This window comes from Pollicipes pollicipes, unplaced genomic scaffold (assembly GCF_011947565.3).
Source record: "Pollicipes pollicipes isolate AB1234 unplaced genomic scaffold, Ppol_2.1 Scaffold_7231;HRSCAF=8579_pilon_pilon_pilon, whole genome shotgun sequence".
NCBI lineage: Eukaryota > Metazoa > Arthropoda > Thecostraca > Pollicipedomorpha > Pollicipedidae > Pollicipes > Pollicipes pollicipes.
In genome coordinates, this window is record NW_023597034.1 from 5,692,533 (window position 1) to 5,712,553 (window position 20,021).

Consider the following 20,021-nt stretch of genomic DNA (forward strand, 5'->3'; position numbering starts at 1 on the left):
TAGATATGATGCGTTGTAATGAGGGTCCACGATTAGACAGCGAAAGGGACGCAGCCGCAATGGAGCAATGCGGTGCGGAGCGGCGGACAATCCGACCCATTGCACGGCCTGTATGGAACATGGTCTCGTTGCGTAGATGCGGTCGCTTGCGTGAATTCGGAACCAGCTGCCTGTAATGGGCACACTTAGATTTGGTATTTACGTTTTCAGCCCCAACATAAGATTCAGCACCAATATGGGTCACTGTAAATACTCACTTGCTTTTATTAATGATACAAATTGGCGAAAAATTAGCATTGCGTAAAAATATGCATATGCGATGTGCTGAATGAATAAGGCTACAATACAATGAGAGCCCACCTGCAACCTACACGGACGCGAGACCAGCTGGGCCATGCTTAGCACATATGGACACCGGTCCAGGCAGCAGTCCCATGTTCTAGAATAATTATAGAAGATACAGTGGAACCAAAACAATAAAAATCATTGTTATCCACATCAATACTGTGTGTGGCAACTTGATTGCGCATGCAACAAAAGGGCCAGCCCATCTGGGCCCCAGATTAAGCCTGGATACCAGCCAATCTGTCGCCCATGTTGACATGAGGCCAACTGGCCCACATATGGCCCATATTTATCACACCGAAGCAAACATTCCCTCATCGTGAGTTGTCTCTTCTTGATATGATTAATTGCGACGGGACAGTACAAGACACAACTATTTGTAGTACATGCAGGAAAAATGAAAGTATATGGTCGTCCCATGGGAGACAAGGCTGGAGCCCAGCTAAAAGCCCACTTATAGCCAACGCCCACCTTACCCAGTTGACCCACGTTGAGCCAATGTGGGTGCCATTTGGGAACGCTGGATGGGAGACAACCGATGTCAATAAAAGACCCTGTGTTGGCGATGGTTTGTCGTTGCGAATTTTTAACTGTTTTTTTTCTTTGCGTTAAGTGTGGACGTTTTCAATCAATGCAAGGATCGCATATAGCAACGTCGAAACATGCTGCTTGTTTTCCTCAAAGTACCATCGAGATGGGAGCACAAAACCTAGGAAGCCAACTCAGCCGACCATGACGCCGTCGGTCTGTCGGCGACAAGCAGCTGTACCCGGCTGACCGCCAAGACATCTAGCGGAAGAATATCGATATGCAGGTATAATATCCAAAAATAGATGGCAGGAAGAACAAACAACAGTAGCCCAAGATAAATTTAATAGCGTGGAACATTCGATCAACTACGTCAAGACTTGTATTTCTATAGCAAAAGGGAATAGGGAGCGCCTCGTCTAGATCCCATGTTGTAAGTTTTCTATAAGAGGCGGACGAGCAGTACAAAGTGCTCGGATTTACTCTATTAGCTCCTATCATGTTTCATCCTCCTTCCCCGTGACACCACCATTGTCGGGGGCAGGCCGCGTGGCTCAGCCACGGGTCGGTCAGGGGTCTCGTAAACGGGGCCAGCCGGGTGCCTGGGGCGGATGTGCGGGTCTGGGCACTGGGGCAGGTCCTATGTGTGCGATAGCATGCCCCGCCATTAGCCACTTCCGTTTACCCCGCGGCCCTGGAATGTTCGGTTCCGGTCGAAAGGAGTATGCCAAAAATCAAATTGAGAATGTAATCTGTCCCCCCTTAAACTTCATCTTGCTGTATCTTGCATCTTCGCGACATATCTGTCATCCGGGTGGGTCGCATGCGTCAGAGTCACGAGTGGGCTGAGAAGCCCGTGGGAGAGGGGGGGGGGGGGGGGGGGGGGGGGGGGGGTCCCGACCGGGTGCCCAACACGCGTGCGAGTCTGCTCCACCATTCGTCATTTTCCTTCGTCCGATAGCCATGAAGTAGTCATTTTTGGTCGAGAGGGCTCTAATCCAAAAACACAAGCGGGACATCACACCTCTGTGGGTCCTAAAGGAACCGGTCTGTGACCATTTGCCCACCTGGCAATACCACAGTGAGTGGTTTGCTCGTTTTACGGCCTTCAGCCAAGGGGTTCCTTATTCGCATTGTCGTTGTTGACGCCTTTCCGTTCGGACTTCTTCCAAGCACACCTGTCCACTCAGTTTGTGTTGTTCACTTCTGACTCCCATGGTATGGGAGAAAGAAGGTGCAGTGTGCAGTGCAAAGCAGGTGCAGGATAGACGGCACTGACGCAGACTCGAACTCGGCCTTTGGCGCTGATGATGTCCTGGGAATAGACGACGGAAGTGCCACCAGCTCCGCCTTGGCTGCCAGTTCGCCTGATGACCTTCGCGCGCCCGATGCCCATTCAATTCAGTTCAGTTCATATATTTCGTAACTTTCCACAAGATCCAGTGGCTTTTTAAAGTTACACGTCATTGTTGATAAAAACGGGCATAAAAGAGACAATGTGAAACCTAGCAAAAATGGCCTAACACATTTTTTTTTTCTACGCCGTTACCCAAGAACAGGTAACCAGGAGTGCCCCTCCCTCAATCCCAGCGACGCAGTAAACCGTACGTTAACACCAGAAAACATAAAATCAAGTCGCGGCACTCCCAGCTAGGACGATGAAACAAACTTTAAAAAAAAACAGGCGAGGAGGTGGAGCAGACCCGAGGGAATTGTGTTATGTGAGAGGTAGGGAAAAATCATAGATGAAAAGGCTTAAAGTAGTCATTAGCCAAAATCAGCTAATGACAGCCCGCTACAACCGCCCAATAATCTACAACCACTCAATTCCCCGTGTTTGTAAGGGTTATACAGTCACAAGTCGGAGGGGGCAATTACCTGGTCATTTTTGTGCTGGGTTTTGGGCTGGATTTCCAAGGAGTCCACCCAGCTAAGCAGAGTTTGTTGCTGGGAGAACTCCTGGAGCCAGCGCCATGAATTTGGGTATATGTGCGTGACTTTATATCAGAAATTTATTATGAAACATGGAGGAGGTCAAATATGAAGTGCGTTGGATATGTACAGCACAAGGATGGCAATGTCTTCAAATCCTTTTGTTACGTTAATATGTGTTCACGAAATGCTTGCGGATGATGTTCTTAACGATGGTTTTTGATACAGGGATATCAGCTATTCTTGGAAAATATGAAACCATTATATCGTTCCACAGCTTAGGGCCAAGGCAGGATGCTGTAAATAGTCTATAATTACGATAAGAGAAAGGTTGTTCTAAATGTTTTGCTCGCCTCATATCCATGTCATTGGATTCGTAGAGATTGTAAATTAAATCGAATGATGCAGGGAGCTGTGAAGTTAAAAATTTGTGCATCACAATTAACATATGAGAGTTAGCAATATCCGATAGTTTCAAAATTTTGTATCGTTTAAAGATTGGCTCTGAGCTTTGCGGAGGATACACATTTTCTATAAGACGCACAGCCCTTTTTTGCAAAATTACTAATCGAATCCAGTTGAGAAGCATAATTTATGCCCCAACCCAAGCAGCAGTAATTTAGGTAAGGAAGAATCAAAGTGTTATAGAGTAGATGTGGCGTTGTTTTATCAATAAAGTACCTAACCCTTCTTATTATTCCGATATTTCTACTTACTATGCTTGCAACAAAATTAGTGTGGCTTGTAAACTTAAGAGATTTGTCAATGATTACACCAAGATGTTTAATTTCTTTTTTCTCTTCAATAGGTGAATTATTAATTTGCACATTTAGTCGGAAATGCGAAGAAAGCGTTGTGTAATGCTGTGTGAATGTTTTTGATACGTTCAGGGAGAGAAAATAATCAGCAAACCAAGAAGCAATTAGAAACAAAAGCGTACTGGCATTGTTTTGAAGTTCGACAATACTTTTATTTTTGAAAACAATCACACATCACACATCTGTCAAGGGATCATCTCTGTGAATCACACTATTGCATTCACATTGTGGCATCACACACAATCGAACTCACACATGCACCCACTCATGTGCTCACATTCGCCTCACTCAGTAGAAACTCCATAAGTTGGCGCTTGAAGCGGCCTAGACTCTGAACATTGCGCAAGTCGGGCGGCAGGCAGTTAAACAAATACGATGCTCTGCAGATAAATCGGCGAGTGCCAGAGTTTCTTACCGCTCGGGGGCGCCTCAGCTGGTTAGCCTGTCGCGTTTCATGAGTGTGCTCAGCACGTGTGGACATCGCGGCTATATCTGGTGGCTGACCCGTGAGTACGACTTGAGCAGGCACAACATATGATGTCTTACGAGCTGATCAGCACTAAGCCATCGTAGATCCCAGACAACATCCGATATATGGTCACTGGTTCATGCACTTCAGCCGCTGTGTCTGGACAGCATCCGTCTCCACCCAACGCCCCTGGTTCCGACCCTTACTCGTTTTCGACAACCCCGGTGTCTGCTCGCTCTGATGCTGACCATTGCTCGACAGTGACCAGTGTCCGCCTGAGCTCTGAACCAATTCTGAATCCTCCCGGCTCTTACGTTGTTGTTCAGCCTTGTCATGAGAACGTATCATTCCGGAAGATTAACGTTTTCTGGCCATCAAAACAAATCAAGGCTATCTGCGGTCCATGCGACCTCAAAATTGAGGCACCGGCAAACGGATAACTCATCATTAAAACAACCACTCGCGCACAAACCAAGACCCTACTCAAAACAACTGAATTTTGTGGCAGACAAGAAAAAGTCTCCCTGCACCATGCCAGAAACACCAGTAAAGGCACCATCTTCGCGCCTGAGCTCCGTTTCATGACGGAGGACGAGATCCTGGCGGAGCTAAGAGACGAGCAAGTTTGCCATGTCCGACGGCTGACGACTTTCAGAGATGGTCAGCTTCGCGACACCAGCCTGCTCGTTATCACCTTTGCTACCACCCGACTTCCAGAGACGCTCGCCGCTGGTTACCTTCGTTATAAAGTAAGAATATTCATTCCCAATGCACTCAGGTGTTTCAAATGTCAACGGTTCGGACACGGCAGCAAGTACTGCAAACGGAGTGTCAGATGCTTGAAGTGCGGCGAGACTCCTCACGAGGGATCTGCCTGCACATCACCCCAGAGCTGTGCCTGTGGCAGAGGTGAGCTGTGCCCCAGAGCATGCCTGAGCTGTGGAAGTGCTGATCACGGCGCCAACTCTCCTCAGTGTCCCACATGGAAAAAAGAACTTTGTTCTGAAAAGGCAAAGACATATGTGTCGTACCCCGACGTACGGCGCATTATTAAATCAAAAATGTCGTCGCAGTCCAGCAAAACATATGCACAAGTAGCAAAAGCCACGATGGCCACATGTGGAACACAGGCTCTATTACCCATCTGACTCTCGTATAGATTTTCACCCACCGCCCCTCGGTCTCAGCCGAATTAACAACACAGACCCGGACCAAAAATGTCGTTGAGTCGCCCCTGACTGGGCACTCGGATGCGCAGGCGCCCGTGCACCCCCGGCCCCAGGTTGGCCGGCGTTCGAGCCCGCCGGCTGTGCGTGATTCACGTGTGGGTCAGGCCGTCCGGCGTTCTAGCCCGCCGGCTATGAACAGCCGGCGGCCCGGCCCCTCTGGCCACCACACGAACGTTGCCTCTCCTCCCCCCCCCCCCCCCCCCCCCACCACAACACCTGTCGAAACACGCCCGAACGAAGACTGCCGGTCCCGTCTATCGATGAGGGTGTTGATGTCACGGCCTCGGTCTGTTTCGTTCGGGCGATTCCCATCAACCGGTGGGAATGGGTCCCTTCATTATTAAATGTATTTCACCTTACAGTGGAATTGTCGCGGTCTCATTTCAAACTGGTCCGAAATGAAAACACTTTTTGCCGTATTACCTCCAATCATCATTGCCGTACAGACAACATGGTTTCGTCTCACCAACGCATATAACTTTGAAATGTCAAATTACTCGTTAGATCGCTGTGACACCACGGACGGTGAGTGTCGCCAAGGTGGGGTGGCGCTGTACATCAGTCAAGCATTAACACACACCACTCACTCTTAACAGACCTCTCCAGACTGTTGTATGTTCAGTTTGGCTGCATGGCCGTACCATCGATATATACTCAATATACGTTACACCAAATTATAATAATACGGAGCTCTCACGGCAACTTGGCCAGCTCGTTGCTCAATTTCAAAACCCTTTTTCATCCTCGGCGATCTCAACGCTCACAGTCCAACGTGGAGTAACGGCACCCAAGCCTTTGATCGCCCAGGACATTTGGTTGAATATTTTTTTGATACACGCAACTTAGTCCTGCTAAACAAAGGCAATAATACTTATTACCACCTGCCCACTAGAACGGAAACAGCCATTGACTTGTCATTGTGCTCTCCCTCAATAGGAACTTTCTTTGATTGTACTATTGAGGGAGGTGTCCGCGCCAGCGACCATTTTACAGTTAAAATTGTACCACTTTTTATATTGCTGCTGATGCAGTTCGTCGATACATACCACGTTGGAACCAGCGAAAGGCAGACTGGACCAAATGTCAGGAACTTTGTATTATCAACCATTATCGCTATGATTCACCAGAACAGGGAGCTGATCTTATCACACATGTTCTTCATTCTGCAGCAACCGCCACAATTCCATTGACTAAACCTCCATCACGACGCCTTCCTGTGCCGTCGTGGGCAGTGGTGGAAAGATGATGTTAAAAAGGCCATTGCCAGACATAAACGTGCTTTCTGAAGTTATCAACGCAATCACGATATTCCACATTTACTCGCCCGCAACCCTGAACGCGCTCGAGCCAGGAGAATCATAGGAGCCGCCAAACGTTATTCCCGGTTAAACTTCCTACAGCAATCTACATCATCTGCTCTCGTAAGCAAAATTTGGGGACTAGTTCACACACTTTCTGGTAAGCTGCCGTCTATTTCCCATCCAGCTCTCCGAATCAACAATGCTTTAGTTACATCATCACCATAGGTCATGGAGGCTCTTGCCCAAAGTCTACCACATTGTAGTTCTTCTGACAATTACAAAGCAGGGTTCATAGATCAATGGGGACTCCGATTTCATTTACATCCCCATTGCTTTCCTTCCGACAATACAGAGGACTACAATGTGCCATTTTCTTTCTTAGAGCTCTGCGATGCGATTAAATCCACCGGTAACATTTCAGTAGGCCAGGATGAGCTACATTACGTTTTCTTCCATCACTTACCTGACAGCATGCTTCATTTTATATTAAAGGTTGTCTGTGATTTGTGGTCCTCTCATGCTTTTTTCCGGAAGCATGGAAAGAAACAATAATAATTCCGATACCAAAACCCGGCAAGGACACACACGACCCAGTCAACTACCGTCCAATTGCGCTCACCAGCTACTTGGGGAAAACTTATGGAACGCGTGGTTGGCAAACGCCTTGCCTGGATAATAGATTGTAAAAAAAACTCATATCGGGCAGCAATGTGGATTTCGACGTAACCGCACCACCTGTGATCATATTATTCGTTTCGAAACAGATATTTGTCGCGCATTTCGCCAAAAACGTCAAGTCACTGCTGTGTTTCTGGATGTTACTCGCGCTTATGATATGGTGTATAAACCATCTTTGATTTTTAAACTAAAAAAGTTAGGATTTAAAGGACATTTGTCACACTATCTTGTGGGATTTCTCTCAGGAACGCGGCCGTTCCGTGTAAGATGCCGATCGGCGGTCTCTTATACTCACATTCAAGAGAAGGGCCTTCCACAAGGTAGCTGTATATCTCCACTGCTCTTTAACCTAATGATGGATGATTTATTTGATGATCTCCCGTCAGGCATATGCTCGTCACTTTTTGCGGATGACAGCGCGATTTGGTGTTCAGATGAAGAATATGATCACTCATTGTCACGCCTTTAAAACGCCCTTCAAAAGTTATAACAATGGTCAATGCGTTATGGTCTCTACTTTTTCCGCTAAAAAATCAGCCGTTATAATTTTCAGTAAAAGGCGACGAGATGCACCGACATATTCTTTGCAAATGGACGGGCACAATATTCTTTTTGTTTCATCGTCTGAATTTCTAGGCATCGTTCTCGACCCGAGGTTGTACATCTCTAACCACGTTGAACATGTTCGTACCAAACGCGTCACACGTTCGAATTTGCTTAGGTGCTTCTTGTGATCAAGGCGCGGTGCTGACCGGCATACGTTATTGTTGTTATATAAATCTTTAGTTCTTCCTATTATTGAATATGGATCAGTGGCGTATGCAGGTGGCACGGAAGGCAGTCTGAAGTCCCTAACTGTTGCACAAAGTATGCTCTTGCAGCTCACACAAGGAGCACTGCGCACATCCCCAATCCCGGCACTTGAAGTAGATGCCTTCATTATGCCTTTAACCCTCCGACGTATTGAGCACACTGTAAGGTATGTCACAAAGATAAGACAACATCCAAGTCACCCAACATTTGCCTCCACACACATATCGCCACGAATTCACCATATATACTTAGAACCAGCAGAGCGTCGCTCGGGCCTTACAATTGCATCACGTATCACTGTTTTTTTTTGCCATAGTTTGAATTACGTCATTCCGCGAGCCTCCGTACCACCTAACTTAATAGCAGCCCATTGGCAACTGGCACCTCGCAAAGTGATGTTTCTTTTTACTGATTCTAAACGCACCGCCACAACAGCTTATGTACCACAAAAATTCAATCGTATGTTCGCAAAGTATCCACACTGTCGCTTTATATATACCGATGGCTCCATGGCTGAAAACCACACCGGATGCGCGATACTCTGTAACGGCCATTACTCACAAGAATGTAGGTTACCCGATGGGCTATCCGTATATCTTCAGGACCGTTTGCTTTATTTCCTTCTTTGCAACATATCGAACGACAAAATTATAGGACCAAGGCCCATAGTTATTTGCTCGGATTCTAGGGCGGCGCTTTTGTCTCTTATTAACCCTGACCTCACTCACCACCTCGTTCGTATTATAAACATTGATCCTTCTTTATGCGCACAAGACATAGACATTACATGTTTGTGGGCGCTAGGCCATCGGGATATCACAGGAAATGAGAGGGCCGACCAATTAGCTAAGGAAGCATTGGCGTCCCCTGACAAAACACCAGTTCCTGTTGACCATACTTCAATAAAAACGGTCATTCACAATTTAGCGAAGCAAGTTTGGCAACGACAATGGACGGAAACCACTAGAACACAGCTTCACGACATAACACCGGAAATTGCACATTGGCCTTCGGTAAACCGGCCAGACAGTTTGGAAGCAAAAGTATTAGCACGTCTTCGAATCAAACATACAAAGCTTACACATAGCTATTATATTTAAAACACCCGCGCCCTCCTATGTCATCAGAATGATCGTGCCCTTTCGGTTCAGCATATTTTGCGTGAATGTGACAAATTTCAATACCAGCGGAAGACACTGGAAACATATTGTCGTCACCACAACGTTGCACTATCGTTAGAAGTCCTCCTAGGTAATGACCATCCACATCTTCTTTACCTTCTATTATATTTTCTTAGACGTCCCGAAATGCTTCAATTACTGTGAAAGGATAAGATGTAGAGTTTTTCCTTTCTTCAAAACACAGGTATAAGTCTGAGTTGAAATAGACCCTTTAAAGGCGTGGAATGGTCCGAACGGGCCGAAACGACTCAAACCAAATAAACAAAAAACGAAAAAACAAACAAGGCGGGCGCCTTGGGTGCGCAGCTGAAACATTCGGTGGCCCGGCTCTCCGCCTCGGGTGGGCAGGTGGGGGATCTTGCCAATAGCTGCCCGATGAATGAGTTCGCCCGCCGGGGACAAATCGGGCGCGAAAGGGGGGGGGGGGGGGGGGAACGGAGAGATTTGTCCCCGTTAGTGCGCGTCTGTGATTGTAATGTGGTCAGGTCAGCGCATTTGCTGATTGGATTATGAGCGATATGAACGAAGGCGAACATGTGCTCGCAGTGCACCGAGAATGGGACATGTTTGTGATTGTGGTGGCAATTTTTTTGCGCACACAGCGGCACGATGTTCTCGCTTCCGGGTACCACGAGTGCCCGTTAGAATGGGAGCACGTTTTCATCGCTGGTAGGGCACCTCTTGACGATTGAACGTACTTAAAAGTGTCTGCGCGTCCAGTAGAGGTTCTACGCGACGTCACACAGAACAGCACACTCGGCGTGCGCCGCGAACACACCCGAGACTGCGTTGGCGCAGAACAAGAAAAGGGCTGCTTATTCAGAAGGCGGAGCAGCAGCCGAGAGTCGAGTGGCCAATGGCGCGACAAGTTCAGCCTCGCCCCGATTGTTGGTCATCAAGTGGAATAGCTTACCAACGCGTGCTCAATGCTGAGACGTGATCTCAGCCATGGACAACATGACAACATGGACGGCGAACACGCCGCCCATCTGACTGCCCTGCGTGCAAAGTTCAAATGTCGAATCTCAGCGGCGACGCAACAGGCTGGCAGGTGAACAGACACACGCTACGCTGGCACTCAACGGACGCTGAGAACTGTGCAGCTTGTGCGTGGTGGGCGCCAAACGGCTGGAAGCGAGTCGTTGTCTTGCGCTTGGGTCGCACACTGCTTGGTGCTGCGCTGGCCGTCGGTGAACGGCTCGCCGGTCGCAGCATGATTGTGTCCGGCATCTGTCGGCGCTGGGTGTGGACCGTTTCACGGTTGCACGTGCGGCACGGCTCTGCGAAAGGGCACGGCGGCACGAGGCCAGCCGGCGACCAGCTCGACGGCGTCGACCTGGACGTCGCGCACGGACGCGCACCGAGTGCTTCCAGCGGCCGATCGGGACACCGGCCGAGAGTTAATTGTCGCCGTCTCCCAGCGTCATGGTGCATGCTGTGATTGTCCGAGACAGGGCTGGCCGGCGCGCGTTCGCAGATGAGCGCTGGCCATATTTCTGGCGCGCTCACGGGGCGCCGTGACGTCATGGCCGGAGGGTCGCGCGGTACGGTACAGTGGCTGGCGCGTGCCCGGCGCTTAGCGCGTGCAGGCTGGCGTTGTGTACTTCCGCCATGACTGGGACGTCCGCCGCGCCAGCCGCCGCCGCCGATGAAGGGACCCATTCCCACCGGTTGATGGGAAGCGACCGAACGAGACAGACCGAGGCCGTCCCATCGCCACCCTCATCGATGGACGGGACCGGCGGTCTTCGTCCGGGCGTGTTTCGACGGGTGTTGTGGTGGGGGGAGGGGAAGTAACGGTCGTGTGGTGGCCAGAGGGGCCGGGCCGCCGACTGTTCATAGCCGGCGGGCTAGAACGCCGGACGGCCTGACCCACACGTGAATCACGCACAGCCGGCGGGCTCGAACGCCGGCCAACCTGGGGCCGGGGGTGCACGGGCGCCTGCGATCCGAACACCCAGTCAGGGGCGACTCAACGGCATTTTGGGTCTGGGTCTGTGTAGTCGACTCAGCTGAGACCGAGTGGCAGGGGGTGGGAAGCTTCAGGGGAGGCAAATGGGTAATAGAGTCCTGTCTGTGTTCCACATGTGGCCATCGTGGCTTTTGCTACTTGTGCATATGTTTTGCTGGACTGCGACGACGTTTTGGACTCAATAGCGCGCCGTGCCTCGGGGTACGACACACATGTCTTTTCAGAATAATTTTTTTCCATGTGGGACACTGAGAAGAGTTGGCGGCGTGATCAGCACTTCCACAGCTCAGGTATTTCTGGGGTGATGTGCAGGCAGATCCCTCGTGAGGAGTCACGCCGCACTTCAAGCATCTGGCAATCTGTTTGCAGTACTCGCTGCCATGTCCAAACCGTTGACATTTTTAACACCTGAGTGCATTTGTAATGAATATTCTTACTTTATAACGAACGTAGCCAGCGGTGAGCGTCTCTGGAAGTCGGGTGGTAACCGAGGTGATAACGAGCATTCTGGTCTCGCGACGCTGACCATCTCTGAAAGTCGTCAGCCGTCGGACATGGCAAACTTGCTCGTCTCTTAGCTCCGCCAGGATCTCTTCCTCTGTCATGAAATGGAGCTCAGAAGCGAAGATGGTGCCTTTACTGGTGTTTCTGGCATGGTGCAGGGAGGACTTTTACTTGTTTGCCACAAAATTCAGTTGTTTTGAGTAGGGTCTTGGTTTGTGCGCGAGTCGTTGTTTTAATGATGAGTGATCCACTTGCCGGTGCCTCAATTTTGAGTCCGCATGTACCGCAGATAGCCTTGATTCGCTTTGATAGCCAGAAAACGTTGATCTTCCGAAATGACACGTTCTCATGACAAGGCTGAACAGCAACGTAAGAGCCGAGAGAATCCAGAATTGGTTCAGAGGCTCAGGCGGACACTGGTGACTGTCGAGCGAGGGTCAGCATCAGAGTGAGCAGGCACCAGGGGTGGTCGAAAACGAGTAAGGGATCGGAACCAGGGGCGTTGGGTGGAGACGGATGCTGTCCAGACACAGCGGCTGAAGTGCATGACCCAGTGACCATATATTGGATGTTTGCAGGGATCTACGATGGCTTAGTGCTGATCAGCTCGTCAGATATCATATGTTGTGCCTGCTCAAAAATGTCTTACTCACGGGTCAGCCACCAGATATGGCCGCGATGTTCACACATGCTGAGCACACTCATGAAACTGCGACAGGCTGACCAGCTGAGGCGCCCCCGAGCGGTGAGCAACTCTGGCACTCGCCGATTTAGCTGCAGAGCATCGGATTTGTTTAACTGCCTGCCGCCCGACTTGCGCAATGTTCAGAGTCTAGGCCGGTTCAAGCGCCAACTTATGGAGTTTCTACTGAGTAAGGCGAATGTTGGCACATGCGTGGGTGCGCGTGTGAGTTCGACTGTGTGTGATGCCGATGCCGATTCGATTGATTTGAATGCAATAGTGTGATTCACCGAGATGATCCCTTGACCGATGTGTGATGTGTTAGGTCATTTTTACTAGGCTTCACATTCTCTTTTATGCCCGTTTTTATCAACAATGACGTGTAACTTTTAAAAGGCCACTGGATCTTGTGAAAAGTTACGAAATATGTGAACTGAAATGAACTGAATGGTCATGGGGCACGCGAATGTGATCAGGCGAGGTGGCAGCCAAGGCGGGGCTGGTGGCACTTCCGTCGTCTATTCCCAGGACATCATCAACGTCAGAGGCCGGGTTCGTGTCCGTGTCAGTGCCGTCTATCCTGCACCTGCTTTGCTTCCCCATACTATGGGAGTCAGAAGTGAGCGAATAGGGAACCCTTATATTATATTTGGACCGGCATGATGGTCTGTTGGATATCCAAGTTCATCGCCACAGCATTAAAACAAGGTGTCGCTGGCTGCAGATGGAAACATGCACGCACGCACGCACGCACACACGCACGCTCATACACACACGCACGCACGCATGTACGCACGCACGCACGCGCGCACGCACGCACGCTTCCGCACGCATACACGGCTCGGTCCATTCCGTGGTCAGCGTGGACGACGAAGTGGACGGTGGCGCTTCAGTGCACGGCCAAACCTGGCACTAGGAAGCCGTGTCGGGTCATGGGGAAGGGAACTAGAGCACTTCCTTCCCATCTCAGTCGTGATCTAGGGAGGAATACATCTCCATCCTGCCGCGTATGTCGATCTCGGGTTTTAGATAATACCCAGAGCTCACGGGCCAGCGGTTCTGGTTCACCAGAATGCAGCATCTTGTGTAGAACCGTCAACGTATGACACTCTCCCCTACAGAGGGCCTATTATTGACTGCGGAGGGGCAATTCTAACCTTGTGGGACGCATTCCGACCCGAAGAAAACCCATTATTGACTTAAACGGCCCATTACAGCTTTCAGGAGTCCACATCTAATCTTGGGGCCCATTTTAGGATTTTGGAGGTGCCAACCCCTCCCCCTCTCCGATTTGAACATAAATCCCGCGCCACTGGAAGGGCGGAGCTCAGTGAGTACGCATCACGCCCATTTTTTGCGTTCTGTCGAGAGCCATCTGTGGTGAAAATTGGAACAATCCAAGCCAAGGGGAAGGAGGGGCCAGGCCCCCAACCACCCTACCTTAAGCTGCGCCCCTGGATGAGACAGATTAGGCATTTCTGGCAATTTGAACAAGTCATATTATGCCGTTACGAACACTACTTTCTAAGCTTTAGGTAAGCCAAGTTACTCTCTAAAATTTAGGTAAGCTGCTATCGCTTAGCCCTGGCACATGCCTGACGGGTATAACAGCTGAATAAGTGACCAATGCGTCACACGACTGCTGGCGAGCATATGGCACATGCTTGCTCGCAACTGCGACGCGTGGCGTTATGTGGATGGACGGGACAATTGCTCTGACTGTCGGCATCGTCTAGTGTGATAATGTCTACACAAAAATGTACTGTAAAGCTTATAACATATAAGACCAAGACGATTGCCCGAGGCTGAACAATGGCTCCATCCGTGATACTAACACTCTGTCCCATCATTTCTTAAAGCTAAAACCAAGCCTCGGCGTTCTGACGCTATTATGCGCACGTTTCGTCTCGAACAGGGATGCAGGCAGTCGCTGGCCAGGTAAGCCTATGCAGGCTCCATTTCTCACGTGCATGCATTTGCATGTATGCACCTCAAGGTTAGGAGATCGTTGGATTGCCTATTCTCAGTTTGTCTTTACACCAGTGTTCTCATCGCAAACGGCAAAGTTTTTAGCAACGTCAATGTTTTAAATCGGTAAAATTTGAGAAGTTCTAGCCTTTTGGCTGATAACAGCAGGCAACGAATAGGGTAGTTCACATGCTTAGACCTGGTGAGCCACTGACTGTGAGCGGGACACCAGTCCCATCACGAGCGATAAAGCCTCTTCCGAATCCGGGTCAGCCTAGACGTTACGGCAGCTTCACGGCAGCGTCTCCGTTCGCATCCGGTCGCTCATAAAGCGTAATCTTAACCCCTTAGGGGGTTTTTATAAGGGCATCACACCAGGAGGAAGAGCTTAGAGAGGTCCGGGGGGGGAGGGAGAGATCGTAGATCTTGCATGCAGCTGGTGGTGCGTATGATGATGTGTTCGAGGGTGCGTTGGCGGGTGAGTTTCTAGTTGCTTTTCCATGTATTGCTTGAAGAGTAGCATGGGGCCGTCATCGAGGACCGTTGGCATTGATTTGCGTTGTTGCCGATTCTGAGGGGGCCGTGGCTTTCAATTTTGTCTTCGACGGGGTTTCACGTGTGTTGTGGGTGTAGCAAGAGTCACAAGTAAACCGTGTCCAAACGTTGTTTTTGAGAGCTTTTGCCGTGAGCCTGGTGTAGCCGGTTCTAAGTCTATTGAGCAAGACCCCTTGTGGTGGCAATTCTGATGGCTAGATGACCATTTGGCGAGCGTTGGATTGGTGGAGTACATGTGGTCGGAAGTGGTGCTGTGTCAAGAGCGTTTGCTGGTAGGTTTCAGGTGGTGGTGTTAGCTTTACAATCATCCAGAAACGGTTCCATGTCGAAGCAGGCCTCAACTTCAAGAGCCTCTTTGGCTAGGATATCGGCCTTTTCGTTGCCGCCTATGTCGGCGTGCCTCGTTATCCAAAGGAATTGAATGTGTTGTATGTAAAGAGACACCGCTTTCTGGATGGCATAAACGATGTAGTGAGTTTGATCAGCTGGGCTACTTATGGACTGCAAGACTCACTAGTGTCGGCGCAAATGATAACATCCGTGCGTTTTTGTCGCAAGACAAGCTAAACTGTAGTTAAAATAGCCATGCTTTGGCCGTGAAAACGGATGTTTTGTCTGGGAGGTGATTGTTAGGTATAAGGCCTGCCTCGTGGAGTGCCATTCCTATCGTGTGCTGCGTTCTGACCCGTCCTTGAAAATAAACAATTTGTGTGCGTGCAGAGCATGCCACTCGTCAAACATGGCTTGAATTCTGTGGGCGTGACGTTGCTTTTCTTTTTAGATAAAAAAGTGCTCTGCTTTGGAGTATCATGCTTCCAGAAAGACTTACGTTCTGGAGCTGGAGCTGTGATGGATGGAAACACATCTAGACCTTTCAGGACTTTCAGTGCAGGCATGAGTGCCAAGTGTGACAGGCATTCTGTGAAGAACCAGGGGTGCCAAGTGTGTTTGGCTGGGCCGTGGCGTCAGACGTGATGGCACTGAAAGCGGTCTATCTTTCATGTCCAATGTGGCCTATCAATTTCATTATTTACCAACCGGAGTGAAAAAGTAATGAGCGAATCGAGCACATCTCAAGTCTGCATGCGACCATCACGAAAAAAATGTTTTCATATGGAAATGTTCATTAAAAAACATTATCCGTGCTTAAGAGCTATGAATACTGAGGGGGGAACTGCCCAATCACTTATCATGATTCTGTTTTGTCCATTATCAGTTAGCCTTCCGTCCGACGCTGAACGCTGCGTGCACCGACAGACGTCCGCTCGCAGCTACCAGGTGTTTGCGGCAAACGTGCAGACCGGACAAGGGGCATCCAGCACCTATCCTGCATGTGGCCAGGTTGCCAAACAATATTATTTTTCCGAAGATCAGATCCACAAACGGAATATATATGTTTTTCAGGTACAGGCACATCGAGGCACGACCGCACCCAGTTGGCCCTTTGGTTGCATCCCTGCGCTAGATCCCTCTCCGTCTGGAGAAAGGCAGTGGCACGGACAGGCGTCAGACACAGCCGAGTGGCGGTCCTCTGCTTCGAAGGGCCAACAGTCAAAACTACTTATAACACCACGCTACTTGTTTGCAGGGTCTAAACGTGGCGCAACCTATGGCTCGTTGGCCGTTTATTCTCACTGGGGATAAATGATGTTTTTTACGCTAAATATTCAAAACTCTGGCACACATCTCCGTTTCGCATGGCATTTGTAACACACAGGCGCGGCCTGTGACATGAATGGCACGCATGCGCTAACAAGGACTGAACCAGGACAAATTTTGGGACGGACAAATTTTGGGACGGGCACATCTGCATTTGAGCGCGCAGTTGATATTTAGTTATCTCGTCTCAGTTCAACCAACGTGTGTGTTTACATAGACCGAAATTAGAATATGAAATGACAACTGCCAAGTTGGTTGGATAGAGAATGATTGACACGATAGTAGTGTTGACAGAAAAAGCTGCTTGCTTTTCTTCGCAGTGCCGTTCAAATGCTGAGCAGTGATAAAACACATTTGATACATATATGCATATATACATAGAGATGCATATACATATATACATACATATGCATATATACATATATAGATGTATATACATATACATATATATATATATATATATATATATATATATCCACGTTTGTTTACCGAGTTGAAACACCAGAACAGCGCCGCGTGGCCTGTATGTCCGATTACAGCGTTCGGTGAGGTCCGGACCGAGCGACAATGGCTGGCTCCCAGGCGTATCTGTTGGAAAGTTGCACATCAACTTGGCTGTTCTGCCTTGAGACGGGTTTTTCTCATCCACCTCTTGCAGCAGGCGCGTCTTAGAGAAGTACAAGCGTTAGGTCGTCGCCGCCTGGCTTTCCCGAGACCCTTGTAAGATGTTGAGCATGTGGTCGCTCTCGTGCAATGCTTGACTTCATCTTTCCTTTTTTATTACAAATCAGATAAAGGATGTCTTTGTTACATAGTACTGCCCATGCTCTTTTCCATGCGGTGAGTTCACTATAGGTACATCATGCATTGCACAAGCATCTGTTATCGCTTCTCACAGAAATTTGGTCTTAGTCGGCCTTGGTCTTAGCCGGCCCACCAGCAACGCAGCCAGTGCACTGGGAACTTAGCATGCGCTCGTACACCCAGCAGCCGGTTCTCTCGCGTGTTCAGTGAAGTCTTCCAGCCGCCTTATCCCATCATTGGTCCGCCTCGTCCCAACGTTGCCCCAGTGTCGCCCCATTTCTCCCCATCCCGCCCTGTTGTTTCCCCATCTCTCCCCATCATCGCACTGACTCGCCTTAGTGTCGCTACAGCGTCGCCCCATCTCGCCCCAGCGTCGTTCTGCCTGGCACCAGTGCCGCCCCATATTGCCCCAGTGTCGCCCCATATTGCCGCAGCGTCGCCTTAGCATCGCCCCATTTCGCCCCCGCGTCGCCCCGTCTCGCCACAGCGTCGCTCCACCTCCTGCTAGCGCCGCTCCGCCTCTCGCTGGCGCCTCTGCTGCTCGCGGGTGGCCGTGACTGCCTCGATCTTGGCTCGCAGCATGGCCTCCCAGTCGCGGCCGCGCGCCATGGCCTCGGAGCGCGTGGGCAGCGAGGTGAGCTGGCGGATCCGCTGGCAGGGTGTGAAGGCGACGCCGGCGCCCTGTAGTGCCTCCGGGAACTTATCCGGCCCGGCCGTGGCCACACAGACGCGCCGCATGGCGCTCCCCCTGGCGGCCAGCACGACACCAACGGTCAGGTGGCGCTTGCGCGCAGTGGTCTGCGCACGTTTTGCGGTAGCATTGGTGGCGTGTAATCGGCAGGCGCTGTTTAACACGCGCTCGGGTGAGGGTTCAATACCCCTAAAGTTTTTTTTACAGAATGAGTTCCGAACGGCGCGGTGCAGCCATGCAAAAATTTCCCATAGCAATAGGCAACTAATAGCGGATCTTTTGACCCACACAGATTGCATGTACCTTGTCAGGTCGCTGATCTACGGCAGGTCAAAAGAAGGCTGTGTCTGTCACCGAAGGCAATTTCTTGGGAATGGTGCAATCCGACGCGACAACTGAGTGTTAGAAGAAGCCACACATTTCTGAGACCGTTTCTTTGACCAGAAGACAATCGCATTCAAGATTACAACAAATTCCATTGGCATGGGGTCAGGTATGGAGGTCAACAAACCCAGGTCAAAACCAACGTGATTTTTCATTTGAGAGCCCGCTGCACGTGGTGTTTTTTTTGGTGCTTATTTCGAATTTATTAAAACGGGGCCGCATTATACATATTCCATGGACTTATTAAGGGTCAGGGTAGGTCACTGATTTATAATAACCCAGGTCAATTTTCTGAGGAGCATTCGCCTTGGGCAATCCTTGACGCTTATTCCACAGCAAAAATTAAAGTAATCTCGTCGGACGTTGGTCACCATAACCTTCTTAAGGTCACACCAGGCCACTGGATTTGAATAAACGTCAGTGACCTTTGGGTTAGGACAAGTACTTAGGTTTATATCGCTTACATGAGGAGGGCTTGGAGTGCTTTGGACACCAGTCTAGAGTTTGTCTTGCTTGACGTTTTTGATTCGAATGTCATCATCTAAGAACGCCAAATGTTGGCAAACGTAAATTCACACAGAGGCAAACACACCCTTTGAATTCGGTCTCTAAATGTCCTAGTATTTGAAATTTCAGGGGTAAAATTGACCCCATCCGAGTGAAGGGTATTCAATCGCTCACTTGGACGCATATTAAGGCTTTTAGAAGTGCTACTGGGCTCCCATTTATTAAAGGTTGGGCGGACACAAAAAAACGTCGTTTTTCGTATGGTACAACATATGTTAGTTTTCCATTTATCCGGGGAGTGTTCTACACGCAAAAGAAGTGAAGAGAGCATGTGCCTGGTCATGAGCATGGTACAAAATGCGTGCTCGGGAAGAGTATGGTCGTTTCGAAATTCTTAACTCACATGGTATAACATACTAGCCATGAACAAATCGTGTACACAGAAACTGCTGCAATATTTTCCGGGGATGTAAAACAAACAGGACACGTAACGTTCACATTGGCTGCTCTGACCGAGACACCAATTAAATACGAGATCCATGACACTGCTACTAGAAAGACAAACATACTTTTCCGCTTTTGCCCACGACGTGATGACATTAGTGACGTTCGGCTCGGCTTACGTGATGGCAATAGCGGCGTTAGGTTCGGCGTACGTGGTGACAATAGCGACGTTCAGGCTCGGCTTACGTATGTTTGTAGTGGTAATCGGCTGCGGTTGCAGTGTGTGGACACAACGCGTATTGTTTTCACGCCAGCATCTAGAGATGGTGTTGTTAATTTCTTCATCAGATGCCACGTGCGTATCTGCAACATTGGCGTGGGTGGGTTGGCGTGCGCTAATAACACCATAGGCTAACGAGCACAGAATACTGTAAGCCCGAAATAACGACAAACCTGGCGATGCATCAAACAACGTGGTTTCGGTAACCATACGGGTACAATCAGCATTGAACATGATGGCAGTCGCACATGAAGTATCACGAGGCCCTAGTCGATAA

General features: G+C 49.5%; 1 long non-coding RNA gene across 1 annotated transcript; it reads right to left on the minus strand.

Annotated features, from left to right (window-relative positions):
* Positions 1 to 17,396: 17,396 nt before the first annotated feature.
* LOC119110350 (uncharacterized) lies at positions 17,397 to 19,988 on the minus strand. The gene is made up of 2 exons (XR_005095478.1): positions 19,711 to 19,988; positions 17,397 to 18,186 (listed from the first exon to the last, which is right to left on the minus strand). It is a non-coding gene; the product is annotated as an uncharacterized LOC119110350 (long non-coding RNA).
* Positions 19,989 to 20,021: the final 33 nt, after the last annotated feature.